We start from the raw sequence: 14051 nt of genomic DNA on the forward strand, positions 1-14051 counted from the left end.
AGTGTCGTGCTGGAAGCATGCTCACGCTTGCAGACTGGTAATGCACACAGGGTGTGACTGTGGATTCAGTGAGGGTTGTCTGTCAGGTGATTTTTAAATGGCACAGCTGGTATTTTTGCGAGGCAGCTGCTTTCCAAAGCAGAATGAGCTCATCAGGAATCACCCAACAATTCTGTGAAGAACAGATTCCCAGGGCAACAGATTCCCATTGAAGGCCCATCTGCAGATGACGGAAGCAAGTACAGATAACAGTTAACACACTCATCATTACAAACCCCAAGAAAATCAGGATCTCAATCCCTGGCCTAGGCTAATGTTGGCTGCGTTAAACCGTCATGTGATTTATTTATTTATTTTATGAACTCAATCTGTATAGTCTGGAGGACAGAAGGAAAAGGGGGGACATGATCGAAACATTTAAATATGTTAAAGGGTTAAATAAGGTTCAAGAGGGAAGTGTTTTTAATAGGAAAGTGAGCACAAGAACAAGGGGACACAATCTGAAGTTGGTTGGGGGAAAGATCAAAAGCAACGTGAGAAAATATTATTTCACTGAAAGAGTAGTAGATCCTTGGAACAAACTTCCAGCAGACGTGGTTGGTAAATCCACAGTAACTGAATTTAAACATGCCTGGGATAAACATATATCCATCGTAAGATAAAATACAGGAAATAGTATAAGGGCAGACTAGATGGACCATGAGGTCTTTTTCTGCCATCAGACTTCTATGTTTCAATGTTTCTATTTTGTTTTGCCTTGCAATGCACCCTTGCATTGTATGTAAAACAAGCCAAGATTCATAAACTCTGCCCTTCTCCACAAATATGATTATTACACCAATGATGGGTTGCTGCCGGCAGAAATTTACCACTGCTCACCAAACAGGCAGCAATGACTGGCGGTCCTCCAATCACCGTGGGTTGCAAAGAAAAATCCCCTTTGCTCATGTGCAAAGTCAGGATGTAGTGAATCCTGTAGTATGCATAGAGGGTCATTTCTGGCTTTTTCGTGCAATGTGACATATCCGTCGCAATGCAAACTGATAGGTAAGTGTAACCCAGCCCTGTATTTACACCATATTGAATTGTTCAGCATTACTGTATTTTGTCTTAACTAAGGTTCTACTTAAGTTGTATTTGCCCAAATGGGGGCTCTGGATTTGTTGCTTCAAAACTAATCATGCTTCATTTGTTGCTTTAAAGCCAACCCAGTTTTGCATTCTTAAACCCAAAAGTGGGATTTATAATCCTGGCTTGTTTGCTTAGCAGTCACATTTACAAAAAAGGAGCAATGTGGGAGTGAATGAACTATGGAAATGTCCTGCAAATATGGCCACTGAGCCAAATGTCCATTTGCAAAGGGCAACTGCAGTTTGCTTTTTAATAAAACATTTCAGTGAGAAAAGGTGCTACCAGACTTGATTTTTGGTCATTATAGATTAACACGGCCTTCCTCTGCAATATGTGCTTCTGGTTTGTCTGTGTGCATGTGGGTGTGTCAGCGAGAATGCATGTGTTTAAAGGCAAGTTTGTGTGTAATCTGCCTGTTTGCCGCAGGTTTCTTTAACAAGAACAAAATGGCTTCTGGATTGCTTACTTCCTTTTGCCTGTAATTTCCATCCCAGCATATCCATTTATCTATCTTTGCCTTTTACTACATCCTGACTTTGCAAAGGAGGAAACAGTAAAAAGCAAGATTAGAATACATGGTACCTCTACTTAAGAACTTAATTGTTCCGTAATCAAGTTCTTAAGTAGAAAAGTTTATAACTAGAAGCAATTTTTCCCATAGGAATCAATGTAAAAGCAAATAATGTGTGAAAACCCATTAGGAAAGAAATAAATGCTTTGAATTTGGGTAGGAGGAGGAGGAGGAAGAAGAGGAGGAGGACAGTCGCTGCCATGAGGGGAATCAAAAAAATCAAAAACTTTAAGGCTTAAGAAAAAAAAGAGGGACTCTGAGGCAGCGTGGAGGAGCATGCGCCTCCCATACACCCGGCGCGAGGCTGCCTCCCATACACTGCGCCAGAGAGAGAAACCCAGCTGAGCGGGAAACCTCCTGCTCCTTTGACCGAAAGGCGGCTACTGCTACTGCTGCTGCTACCTGCTTCCTCTTCCTTCCCATGCTGAAGGGTTCCCCTCTCCTCTCGCTCGCTCACTTTGTAGCCGGTGCCTTTCCTTCACTGTGGTGACTCCCCAGTTTGGCTGAAGGCAAGTTGATCCAGCCGGGGCGAAGCGCCCCCTTTTGCCTTTCCATGCCCAGATGCTCCAGGAGGCAACTTTGCGCTGGGTGTATGGGAAGCAGCACGAGGGAGTCACTACAGCGAAGTGGTTTATTCCCTGTCCAAGCGGCCAAAAAAAGGAAAACGCTCCATTTGCTCTGGAGTGCCAAAGCCTCCTTAAGCACAACCAAAAGGCTCCTCTGGCAGCCCAGAAAAGCCCAAGATGGCTGGGATTAAAGGGGGAATGCAGGAAACTGGCCGGGCCTTCGTGCCACTCTCACATTTCCTGGGAACTTTTTCTGGGCTCCGGTTCTTAAGTAGAAAATGGTTCTTTAGAAGAGACAAAAAAATCTTGAACACACGGTTCTTATCTAGAAAAGTTCTTAAGTAGAGGCGTTCTTAAGTAGAGGTACCACTGTATCTTAGTTCAGTGTTCACTAACCTCAGCTATTTTCAGATGGATGGATTTCAACTCCCAGAATTCTCCATCCAGCATGCTGTCTGGAGAATTCTGGGAGATGAAGTCCACTCACCTTAAAGTGGCTGGGGTTGAAAACACTGCCTTAGCTGATGATGGGTATTGTGCTTTACTGAATGTGGTAAGAAAAGGATGAAACCCCAAAGAATCACATTTCTGCAGTTGAGATACTGAAAATGCATTCAAGGCCCTTTTCTATAGCACAGTGGTTCTCAACCTGGGGATCAGGACCCCTGGGGGGGGGGGGGTTGAACGACCGTTTCACAGGGGTTGCCTAAGACCATGAGAAAAGACAAATTTCCCATGGTGTTAGGAACTAAAGCTTCTATTCTGGCACCTTGGAACATATTTTTACAATCTGACCAATTAGGCGTTTATAGTGGGGGTGTCCATCGGACCTTCCTGCCAATCAGCTTAAAGCTCTGTTGGCGCTAGACTTATGGTTGGGGGTTACCACAACATGAGGAACTGTATTAAGGGGTCGCGGCATTAGACAAGTTGAGAACCACTGCTATAGCAGCTCATCTCCCCTTTCCCACCCAAGCTACTTAGCAGCCAAGGGGAGGAAAAAACAACAACAAAAAAGTGTGATGGAGCAGCACAAATTTTAAATTAGAATGCAGCAGAGGTCAAAGTTTTATTCCCACAGCTGTAGCAGCAAGCACCCCAGCCTATTTGGAATTCCAGCGTCAGCTCCCCACGCACACCTACTCTGCAAACCATTTGCATTAGCACTCGTATTTTTGCTGAGTTAAACTTGTTAAATCCAGGCCATTCCTGGATGTTCAGTGGAGAGAGCTTGTGCTGTGAATACATGTTTGTATCGAGCGCAAGATTAAGTCTTTAATCCATATAAGGGAGGCGGCTGTGTAGCTGGACGAATGTACAGTATTGCACAAAGAGCTAAATGTGTATCCTAGGAAGGAAAAATTAGCCTTTCTTGGAAAAGCAAAATTCTTTTTTGATACTTCTGTTAACGTCTTGAGAAAACCGGTGGAGTGCAATGTTTCTACTGTAACAGATCTACCTTTACAACCACATGTGAGAATTTAACTCTTACTCCTTATCTCCTTATGAGTCAACAGCTGGAAGGGAAACATAACTTGCCTATTATAGTAATCGGCTGGATTTTTGCAACAGAGGTTAGCTGAAGCTTTGAACCTAGCTCACCTAGTGCGGTGTGGTCTCTAGGCAGCCTTAGGCAAACAACTCATTTATAACTTAATTCACCCCCGCAAGACTGATGCAAAGATTTAAAAGATCATAAAGTGGCTTCACATACTGAGAGAAAAAGGTAGAACCAGATTTATTAGTAGCGTATAAAAGGACGTGCTTTAAAATGTAAAACAATTCTTTATAGTTTTACAACACAGTTACCGGTACTTTTTCCCTTGGGTTTCCTACAATCAGGGTTGTCTTCTATTACATTCAAGACATGGTGTTTTGTTTTGTTTTTTAAAAAAAGGTAAACCTAACTATTGGAATGTTGCATTTTAGACCTCTTCAGCCCCAAGCTGACTGGCTGGTATTGGAAAAAACCAAAGCAAGCTAACTCTAACCTGATTAATCCTCTCCTGGGGACTCACCAGAAAAAGACAGCTAATGATAAACCAGTTCCATACTGTTACTCATGTCCATGTAATCACCAGGGAACAAGTTCAATACTTTTTATCTTGCTCTGCATTTTAATACATACTGTGTTTATTTTGCTTTGCCTTATTTCTGTCCCCAGGATTTCAAAAAACCCTTTCAGAAGTTGGTATCAAGTTTCATAACTAGCTTGGTCTAGTGGTTAAGGCACCAGGCTAGAAAGCAGGAGATTGTGAATTCAAGTCCTGCCCTAGCCAGGAAAACCAGTTGGATAATCTTAGGCCATCATTCCCATCCAAACTTGCCTCGCTGTTGTGGGGGGAGAAAGGAAGAGGAAAGTGCATTGTATGCTTGCTGCCTTGAATTACATGTAAAAATAAAGGTGGGATACAAATAAGTAAATAAATAACCAGATAAAGCAAAAGGAATAGTTACACTCTCTTATGACTTTGCTATGCTGAAGGTTTTCAAAGCTGCATTTGATTTGAATTTGATTTAGCTGGTGCAACAGGAAGACATGTCAAAAGGACCATGTTTCTAAAACAGCAGCTGAACTACAATCCCTTCACCTTTTTTTGATGCCAAATACAGTCTTGCTTCAAAACTCACTAACAATTAAGACTTTTTCTACTGCTGTATTCAGCATTAATACAATCCACAATAAAATTCAGACAATAAAATCAATGGTGCATTTTAAGATCAAAATATTGCATGGTTCCTCCTAATTAGTTACAGTACCGTGACTCACATTTTTTCATTGTTCAATTTGAGACAATAAAAGTAAACTTAAGTGGCCAAAAGCCTACTACAACCAAGTTTATGCATCATAATTAAGATGACGTGAGCCCTTACCTTGCCCAGTTTAAGGAGGGAACAGGTCCAGAAAGCTCTATCACTATTTATGAGCACAGAAATAGTTTGAAACTGACACACCCAAAATCAAACAATCCATGTTATAGTTTGTTGTACTATATGAATCCAGCCAATGGCTAACCTACATACAGTATTATACTAACCCATGCTTTACAGGATCATACATTTGATATGCAAATCAAAATACTCCATAAATATCAAACCACGATGATTAGATCCATAAATTGTATACCAAAGCCAATAGATCACATTATGGCTCCACATGGGTCAATCCAGCAAATGTGTCCATAGCTCACCTATGTAATAGAATAATGATGACACACTTATTGAAGAACACCCAGGTAAAAGCCCTGAGAGTTCTGTACTCTCAGAAAAATAGGGTGCGGCCAACCATGAGGACAAAAGCTTGACAGTATCTACCCGACCTTGGCTGATCTCAGCAACTAAATAGGGTCAAATCAGGCCTCTACTTAGGCAGGATAGAAAATCCCTCCTTTGCAAGGTATCCTGGGAAAACACACACACACACACACCCCTCAAAAAAACCCCCCACAATATTCTCCCTCAAATGCTAAGGCAAATCATTTCCATACTGCTGTCAAGTAAACTGTGGACATGCTTGCGAAAGAACCACTTAACCCAGAAGAGATTATCTTATTAAAATAATTTAAATCAGCATTGTTTAATCTGCAAGCATTTGATTGCTTGCAGAAATTACTGCCATGTCCCTGCATTTATATTCATCATTTTCAATTTGTTCCAATACAATTATTTCCCTTAAATTAACATCTAAATGAGACCGTCAACATTTACAGGACTGATTACATTTAATGAAGAATTCTATGTACCATAATAGATATGCATCTATGCTCTGATGGAAGAGTTTGATTTTTACGTGTTAAACTTTGGTTCAATCACTATTAGCTAAATAAAGCTGCAATTGTCTAGGTTTACAAACAGTATAACTTTGGTTCATAAACCCCAATCAATCATGTTGAGCCCACAACTGTGTTATATGTTAACTTGAAGTACAAACCCATCTCTTCCCTACTTCCTTAAAATAATAATTAATTTAATAATTTATTAGATTTGTATGCCGCTGCTCTCTGAGGACTCAGGGCGGCTCACAAGAATAACAGTACAGCACAAATCTAATGGTTAAAACTAACGTTAAAAAACCCACTATCATTAAAAAACAGTCAATACTAAACAATCATACCATGCTCAAGTCTTGCTAGTCAGAAAGGGGCACATTAATTGCCCCATGCCTGGTGACATAAATGGGTCTTCAACATCTTGCGGAAGGCGAGGAGGGTAGGGGCAGTTCGAATCTCCAGGGGGAGTTGATTCCAGAGGGCCGGGGCCACCACAGAGAAGGCTCTTCCCCTATGTCCCGCCAGACAACTTTGTTTAGTCGACGGGACCTGGAGAAGGCCAACTCTGTGGGACCTAAATCCTTGCATTGAGAGGTGCTGGTCCCTGCATTAAACAGAGAAGCAACCCAGAGTGGCTGGTTCAAGGTGGGAACTGGTTTCCAGGCAGGCAAAAGGTGATTTTTTCCCCAGAACCACTGATCAGGATGTTTCATAGAAAGGATTGCAAGCACATGTCTGCACGGATCTGACATAACAACATTCCTGAACAGCAGGAGAGAGAGAACTGCAATTTTCAGTTCTCAGCACCCCCTCCCTCACTAACCAAACACAATCACTCCTTCTCTCAAAAGTTTTTAATAATATGTTCAGATTAACCAACTATCATCAAGTTTCCCCTCCGGACCAATTTTTTTTAGCCTCATTTTATTTTATTTATTTGTTTTGTCCAATACTTGGCAATTTGTTTCCCAACCCTGGCAACTTGAAGATATCTGGACTTCAACTCCCAGAATCCCCCAGCCAGCATTCGCTGGGGAATTCTGGGAGTTGAAGTCCAGATATCTTCAAGTTGCCAAGGTTGGGAAACATTGCAATACACAATAATACACAATGAGGATTATAGAGGATATAATCAGGCAGAATGTATTAAATGGAGAATAGAGGAGAACTCGTCTAGTTATTTTCTCTTGTTGGAAACAGCCACTGCTAACCTAACTTTAGTCTTCAGTTCAGGATTAATTGATCCACGACAATAAAACGCCCCGGTTCCAAATGTTCCCGACCACGATGAAATTGTTTTTTTAATTCAAATTTGAAAAAAAAAAAATCCCGCGAATTCTGGGAGCTGTAGTCCCAATTCAATCCGGAGGAAACCAATTTAGGAAACGGCGAGGGGATGATTTGCAAGAAAGTTAAGACAGCGATCCTATAGCAACTTTCAAAGGGGGGGAAATCCTTAATTCCACGCATCTATGGCTGGTCCAGCTAATTGTGCTCATTAGAGATCGATCCACTTGACTTTTTAATTGACAGCGCTTCTGTTTCGGCAGCGCTTTAAATAAAAAGATACGGACAGGCCAAAGTTTCCTAACCTCCCCCCCCAAACCCCCCCCCCCAGGAAATTCAATATTGTATTTTTATTACAATGCCCTCTTCGTAAACTCGGCTGCGGATGTGGAAGCAACAGCTGGCTAAAGAATTCCGGACGCGCGGAAAGTAACTTTGATTTGGAGATAATACAAGCGGGGGGGGGGGAGAGAAATAAAAGTTCACGCCTCCCCTAACGGGTCACCGAGCGCGCGTAAAAAGGTAACAAGAGCGCAACGCGATTTCCGCGCAGGCTGGCCAAGGTACTTCGCAAGGACTAGCGACTTGGGAAAGGAAGGTGTGTGTCCATTAGGGACGGTGAGGACGCGGGGGGGGGGGAACACCTGCCCACGTGGACAAATAGGTCGATCGAGGTGGGTGGGATGCAACGATGCCAAAAAAAGGGGGGGCCGCAGGGAGCAAAAGATGGAAGAAAATCCGATCAAGACCCTCCTTTCTAATCCGGTTTGCGCCTAGAGAGGGAGCGGGGGGGGGGGACTTTGGGACGGATGGTTCTCCAGAATATCCTTTTTGGGGAAGACGGGGGGGGGGGTAGGAAACTCACCCGATTCCCCCAAAAGCGTGCAAGGCGGAGCGGGTCACACCAAGCGCTCCTGGGGATCGCGCGCCGAGAAAGCCCGGGCTGAAGTTTGGGACCGATCCGCCAGGCAGGAAGCTCCCTCGACCGACGATCGTTAAGCTGGGAAGAAGAGAGGAAGGGGTGGTAAAAAAAAAAAAAAAGCAGGCGGGTCACTCACCAACCGCTCCGGGGAGGTGGAGACTCCGAGCCGCAAAAGGAGGGGCTGCTCCAGAAGAGCTTAAGCGAAGCGGCGACTCCTCCTGCCTGCGGGACAATGATTAACTCGGAGCTACCTGCGCAGTTCCTCCACACCTTCGTGATGGGGCGGAGCGATCCGAAAAAAACCTCTTCCTTCCCACGCGGAGGACGGCGAGAGCAGGAGCTCCCTCACCTGCCGGAGGTGCCATTACCCGGTTATAGAAACATAGAAGATGGGCGGCAGAAAAAGACCTCATGGTCCATCTAGTCTGCCCTTATACTATTTCCTGTATTTTATCATAGGATGGATATATGTTTATCCCAGGCATGTTTAAATTCAGTTACTGTGGATTTATCTACCACGTCTGCTGGAAGTTTGTTCCTAGCTTCTACTACTCTTTCAGTAAAATAATATTTTCTCTCGTTGCTTCTGATCTTTCCCCCAACTAACCTCACATTGTGCCCCCTTGTTCTTGTGTTCATTTTCCTTTTAAAAACACTTCCCTCCTGAACCTTATTTAACCCTTTAACATATTTAAATGTTTTGATCATGTCCCCCCTTTCCCTTGTGTCCTCCAGACTATACAGATTGAGTTCATGAAGTCTTTCCTGATAAGTTTTATGCTTGAGACCTTCCACCATTTTTGTAGCCTGTCTTTGGACCTGTTCAATTTTGTCAATATCTTTTTGTAGGTGAGGTCTCCAGAACTGAACACAGTATTCCAAATGTGGTCTCACTAGCGCTCTACACAATGGGATCACAACCTCCCCCTTCCTGCTTGTTATACCTCTAGCTATGCAGCCAAGCATTCTACCTGCTTTCCCTACTGCTTGACTGCACTGTTCACCCATTTTGAGACTGTCAGAAATCACTACCCCTAAATCCTTCCCTTCTAGAGTTTTTGCTAACACAGAACTGCCAATACAACTGCCAATTACCGAATGTGTAACAGGGACACAAAATGTTGTGTGTGACGTTCTTTTTTCGCACTGGTGTGTGTGTGTGTGTGGTGGGGGAGAATCCTTGAAGTCCTGATGGCTTTTCCTCGTTTCCTTTTAAGGTCATTCTCCAAAAATGGTGAGGTGTTGTTGTTTTTTTAAATCCATTTTGCCTTTGCTCATCCGATACAGGTGGAGAAGCTACAGATAGACTCCAGGTTAGAATATAATGGAATAGAATAGAGTTTTATTGGCCAAGTGTGATTGGACACACAAGGAATTTGTCTTGGTGCATATGCTCTCATCCTACATAAAAGAAAAAGATACATTTGTTAGGATTTAGTACAGGTTGAGCTCAATAATAATAGCATTTAGCATTGAGATTTATATACCACTTCACAGTGCTTTATAGCCCTATGTAAGTGGTTTACAACACTTCACAGTGCTTTATAGCCCTATCTAGGTGGTTTACAAAGTCAGCCTATATTGCCCCCACAATCTGGGTCCTCGTTTTACCAACCTGGGAAGGATGGAAGGCTGAGTCAACCTTGAGCCTACTGAGATTCGATCTACCAAACTGCTGGCAGCTGGTGATCCGCAGAAGTAGCTTGCAGTACTGCACTCTAATGTCTGCACCACCCAGGCTCTTTAAATAAGTAAGTAAGTAAGTAAGTAAGTAAGTAAGTAAGTAAGTAAATAAATAACAAACAAACAAACAAACAAACAAACAAACAATCCTTTTCTTTCTTTCTTTCTTTCTGTTTTATTTTTTTATTTTTCTCCACCGTACATCAAATAACTACATTCATATAAACCAAACAGTAATTTCAAAACCTGCTTTTTTATCTGCATCAAGATAAATCAAGATAAGTTTTTTTTTAATTGTACGAGAAAATAAATGAATTAAATTATCAGAACATCTGCTTAATGGGAGATTCTAATGCAATTGTAAAAGTTAATGCAGATTATAAAGTAACTAAATAAGAATAAGACATAAAGGTAAACTTTGCCAAAATCCTTTTCACCATCCTGTTTTTGTTCCAAATTTTACATTGGATAAGAGAACAGAACAAAACAAAATAGAATTTTATTGGTCAAGTGTGATTGGACACTCAAGGAATTTGTCTTGGTACATATGCTCTCAGTGTACATAAAAGAAAAAATAAATTAATCAAGAATCATACAGTACAATACTTAATAGTCTGGGTACATAAACCAGAGATGAGATCCCAATCTGTTGACCTGTTGCTTTGTTGCACTTCTCCATAAGTACAAAAAGGCTTTCCTAAATTGCAACCGTTCTCTAAAGTAAAATAACACATACAGTATACTGTAATCATCATCTTGGATCAGGGCAAGATTTTAAATGTTAAAAACTCTTCATATTTGCTACATGGTACAAAGTAATGGCCCACACCTACCAGCCCATAATGGATATAATGATTCTGTGAATATATTTTAGCAATGCTGTGCCAGAATTTTGTATCAATTCTCTCATGAATACACTTGGCCTTAGGTGAAATTGTCTGTTATAGGTAAAAGCTAACAATTTCATGATAATAGGATGTTGTATATTGTACAACGATTGAGCAGAATTTCAATAGCTTTCATGCATTCTCCACTGAATGCAACTCTAAAAAGTTAAATGACGGTGAGAGGTTCTTGAACTTGTGGGGAAAAATGTCAGAAAATTGAGATGAATCATGAAGCGGAAAATATCAGTGGACTAAAATATTGACCTAATTGCTTGAGCAAAAAGGGTCAGTATGCCAAGTGGTATCCTACTGTGAAGTTTCCATCTGGGGATGTTGTACCTTAAAATTAAATATCCACCTGTGTCATGTTTCAAAGCCCACTATAAAGAAACCACGGGAGCCAAATACCCCAGCTTCACCTGTTCTGATAATACTGTTATATTACCAGGTACCATTCCTGTGGTCAATGGGGACATTATTTTTTAAATGCAGCTTGTGGCCACAAAATATTGCTTTCCCTATGCTATGCCACGATAATATGTAGTTGGGTTTTGAGGGGGAAGATCTTTATAAACAGTGGTTTAATTGAGGACAACAAACAAATTTTTATAATTCCTTGTTTACCACAAATTGTTGCTTGTTTTAGTCATGGCTTTGGTTATAACAGAACCAATGTAATGGCTTATGCTTGGCTTATTTGTGTGTGTGTGTGTTTCATACTTTGACCAAACTCAAGTTGTAGAGACTATCCTGCATTATAAAATTATAAAACAATGTGCATGGCATGAATACACACACAGACATGCAAAATCGTTGTAGTTGCTAAGTGTTGACAATTACATAATTACATTAGTTGTGCATAAGCCAGATGTTTAGACTGGATTTGGCATTTTTATCCACCTATTGAGTCGTTTTCAAGGATCTGCTGTATGCAAATGTTGTTTAATAACATTAAATATATTATTGCAAGATGTAAGCAGATGTATCTTGTACTTTTTTTGTTTTTTTTAATTAAAATTTTACTTTTATTTAAATACATAAGAAATACAATACACAAAACAACACAAAGACATTTTAAAAAACAACAACTGCCAATTCTTTCACTTATGTCTATAACTGTGTTCAGTTCCAAATTCAAGTAATGATCAATTTCAAAAATACAATTGCTTGCCAAATTAAGCCTTATACAGCTGAAAACACAGTGGTACCTCTATTTAAGAACTGTGATCCGTTCTGTGACCAATTTTTCCAATAGGAATCAATGTAAAAGCAAATAATGCGTGCAAAACCATTAGGAAAGAAATAAAAGCTTGGAATTTGGGTAGGAGGAGGAAGAGGAGGAGAGTAGCTGCCGAAGGAAGAAGGTGAGGTGAGGAGAATCAAAAAATTCCAAAACTTTAAGGCTTAAAAAAAAAAAGAGGGACTCTGAGGTGGCAAGGAGGAGCATGCACCTCCTATATACCCAGTGCGAGGCTGCCTTCCATACACTGCGCCAGAGAGAGAAACCCAGAGGGAATGGCAGGAAACTGGCCGGGCCTTCATGCTGCTCTCAAATTTTCTGGGAATTTTTTCTGGGCTCCGGTTCTCAAGTAGAAAATGGTTCTTAAGAAGAGGCAAAAAAATCTTGAACCCCTGGTTGTTATCTAGAAAAGTTCTTAAGTTCCGTGATGGCGAACCTATGGCACGGGTGCTTCAAGTAGCATGCAGCACCCTCTCTGTAAACCCTTGAGCCTTCACCTCAGAACAGCTTCATCACCTATGTGCACGTCCTGCCCACCAGCCACATCATCATAGGGTCGCTGCCATGCATCCATGTGGGACGTGAGGGCAGCCTGAATGTGCACGTATGGGGGGAGGGGCACGGGCAGAGGCCCATGTACATATGCATGGGGGCGGTAGGGTGTATATGGGACCGCTGTGTGTGCATGTACAGTGGGCACATTCACGGGGGCCATGTGCACATTTCATTTTGGGGGTTCAGGCACATATGCATGTATGCACTTTGGGCACTCGGTCTGGAAAAGGTTAGCCATCACTGCTATAGATTATTATTCTGACAATAGTATGTGTTGTCATCATTTGATTCAGAGCATTTTGAATTAGGTGGCTATGATTCTTTATTGCCTAGACCAGTGTTTCCCAACTTTGGCAACTTGAAGATATTTGGACTTCAACTCCCAGAATTCCCCAGCTAGCGATTGCTGGCTGGGGAATTCTGGGAGTTGAAGTCCAGATGTCTTCAAGTTGCCAAGGTTGGGAAACACTGTCCTAGACAAGGGATAGGCAAAGTTGGCTCTTCTATGACATGTGGACTTCAACTCCCAGAATTTCTGAGCTAGTATGATTAGCTCAGGAATTCTGGGAGTTGAAGTCCACAAGTCATAGAAGAGCCAACTTTGCCTACCCCTGGCCTAGACATTGCAACAACTGTTAGAGTTTAAATCTGGCTTGCAAAAAATCAACATCAATCACTATTTCTATAACAGGAAGGGAGAAGCTAAAGGTATGGGGTCAATCCTGAGGACAGCTCTGCATAACAATGAACTTGCTTGAACCTAGTTGTCATATCAGAACAAAATATCCCCGAGTCCTAAGATACAGATAAAATCATTACTCATTACCGGACTCAATAGTGTCAACTCCCAACACCCAACATTTCTCCCTTAGACTCTCCACAATTGACCTCTCCAGGTTCCTAAGAGGCCAGTAAGGGGCGTATATAAGTGCACTGATGTGCCTATCGTCCCCTGTCCAATTGTCTTTCCTTACCTTACCTATCTATCTATCTATCTATCTATCTATCTATCTATCTATCTATCTATATGCATATATATATATATATATATACATATATCATATATATTCTCTCCTTATCTCTTATATCATATATATCCTCTTTTTCCTTCTATCTTTATATATATTACTTAATGCCTACTCTCTTCCATATGTATTGTATATTGGACAAAGAATAAATAAATAAATAAAAATTATCTTTTAAATTAATAGGAGATTCAGATTTTCATTATTTGTTTCCCCTTTTTTATTAGTTTGTTTGCCCTACATATTTTGTGTGTCAACTATTAATCATGATAGCTTTGTTTTCTAAATGTAATGTCCTCCAAAAGTGTTCAGATTGCAACTCCAGAATTTTAGGTCAGTATAAAGTTTTTTATGCTACCAAATGTGAAAAGTTATATTTCAGCCTTTTCAGTTTCCAGAGATTTTTAACACTAT

The 14051-nt window shown here is 41.2% G+C and overlaps 1 protein-coding gene across 5 annotated transcripts in view; it reads right to left on the minus strand.

Annotated features, from left to right (window-relative positions):
* The window catches only part of PLEKHG3 (pleckstrin homology and RhoGEF domain containing G3), an 84919-nt gene extending 76429 nt beyond the window's left edge, over nt 1-8490 (minus strand). The window contains exon 1 of one of the 5 annotated variants that reach the window (XM_070728360.1): nt 8384-8490. The gene's annotated coding sequence lies outside the window, so the exon portion shown is untranslated. Of the gene's footprint in view, nt 1-5459; nt 5567-6382; nt 6404-8190; nt 8349-8383 lie in introns of those variants that run through there. The other 4 variants (XM_070728353.1, XM_070728383.1, XM_070728368.1 and 1 more) reach the window with 4 other exon arrangements.
* Between the last annotated feature and the right edge of the window lie 5561 nt (nt 8491-14051).

Source organism: Erythrolamprus reginae, chromosome 1 (genome assembly GCF_031021105.1).
Source record: "Erythrolamprus reginae isolate rEryReg1 chromosome 1, rEryReg1.hap1, whole genome shotgun sequence".
Lineage (NCBI taxonomy): Eukaryota > Metazoa > Chordata > Lepidosauria > Squamata > Dipsadidae > Erythrolamprus > Erythrolamprus reginae.